We start from the raw sequence: 2,033 nt of genomic DNA, 5'->3' as shown, positions 1-2,033 counted from the left end.
CCGATGTCCTGTTGCACATTTATTTTATGCTCTATATGTATTGAGAGCTACACCCTCATCAGATATGAAATGCTGAAACATCTAAAACCGTAAGATAAATTCCTGTGCTCAGCTGTAAGTGTCTGAGTAAGCCCAATCTGTCCGTGTACATTAGCTTAATGGCACTGAGATCGTGTCACAAGACATTACAATCGAGTGCTTCATCCTGGAGAAGGCTACCATATACAGCTGCAATTTCTTTGTCTCCAGCTCTTGGAGATATTATACTTACCTTTGGCAACTGCAGTTCTAAAATATCGTTTCTGAATGCTGCTTTGTAGTATCTTGAACAATTACTAGTAGATTGGTGCATCTTTTCTGCCACTTCCTATTAAGTGTTAAAGTAGGGAAGACTTTGATACAAATCTTATCAAAGCGATTCTAAATATCCTCTTTGGGAATGTTACATTCTTAAAAGGGTACAAGAAAAATGCACAGGAGACCATTGTTCTCTGCATAACAAAATAAAGTAGAATCAGGCCTATGTATAAGAAAGCACAATTCTAGAGAACCAGTTTCAGAAGATGCAGTTTTGAGGTCACCTGGGTAGTGACATCCTGTTGGAGGAGAGAGAAAAGTAGGGAGAAGACAGCCCTATGAATCAGACAGAAGCACAAAGCCAGAGCTTACCGGAGCATGTTGAAAATGCATAGGATTTTTCTATATACCATACCCAAAACAGAAACTGCCAAGAGCAAGAATAATCAACCAAAATCATTCTCTTGAACTTCCAGAGTAAAATCACCCAGAACGTCACAGCAACCTAGTGAGTTCAGTCAACTCTTGGCAAATCTCAGTGGAAAAACATCTCGCATAGGGCAAATTTAAGTGTTACTTTCACTCTTCATTGTTATGCTTAATGTCATACATAAAGGATTTGTCTTCATCACAACAGTTTGTTAGCATCCAACCAAAATGAAAGAGTTACACTCAGAAATATCTTTCCCCCACAGAGCAGTTTAACAAGTGATAAAGAGTTAATCTACTAGCAGCTGATGGGAAGTTGTAGCAGGGATATAATGCATCAGATTACCTCACCACAGCAGGGCAGACAATTCCAACACACTAACCAAAGCAAGTTTAAGTCCTGTCCCACACATACATGGAAGTGTGTGTGACTCAACGGAAACATCAAGTTGCAGATTCAAGTAGAAATGAAGAGATGACAAGCCTTTTGCTTTGGCAGGATCTGCATTTAAAACATCTCTCAGGTTAAAGGTCCTTTTTCCTAGTATTTTCCATTGATAGATACAACATCTTATCTGTAATATTGACGCTAACTATGATTTCAAGTACACAGCTCTTTGGCTAGCAGTCCAATTTGCAGACCAATGACTGTGAGCAGCCTCTTACTTCTTTTCATTCTCCCAGAGGTGCCTATGCTCCACAGACACATTCTCTTAGTAGCACTACGTTGCCAGGCCTGTTTGCTCCTTGAAGCCAGGAATACCCTTTCAAACATACGGCAAAAAAGGAAGATGACCATGTCATGTGCATCATGGCTGGGACCTTTTCACATTTCAGTCACTGCAATACCTGCCAAAACAGAAGCCTATTTGTCAAGCTAGGGAGCTATCGTCACCAACTTAGCCTGGAAATATAATCTTTGTGGCTCGGGTCACACTCCAACAAAGTGATTTATGGGAACATGGCCAACGTGAATAAATACAGCTGTTTGCACAGAACCAGCAGCAGTGAAGTCACGACTGCCGCTCCCTGAGCTCCCAGCAGTGCAAGCTTATAGCAGGACACACTCTACTCGCTCTCCTTCATATTTATATAACCTTTACTGACTCTGCTGGAATAAAAGGTTTAAACTACAGAAGCTTCCTGTGCTATGTTAATTAAAAAAAAGCAGCAAAGAAAAAGCGCTAAGTCACGAGCGGTTTTTCAGTTATCGTTACTTCTCCAAAAGACAAAAAACTAGGAGTTTTCCTGCCGCCCAACTTCCCCCCTCCTCCTCTCCGGCCTCAGTCACACCGAGGCTCCTGAGC

Source organism: Meleagris gallopavo, chromosome 2, assembly GCF_000146605.3.
Source record: "Meleagris gallopavo isolate NT-WF06-2002-E0010 breed Aviagen turkey brand Nicholas breeding stock chromosome 2, Turkey_5.1, whole genome shotgun sequence".
In the NCBI taxonomy this organism is placed as follows: Eukaryota; Metazoa; Chordata; class Aves; order Galliformes; family Phasianidae; genus Meleagris; species Meleagris gallopavo.
Note: the sequence above shows the minus strand (reverse complement) of the source record.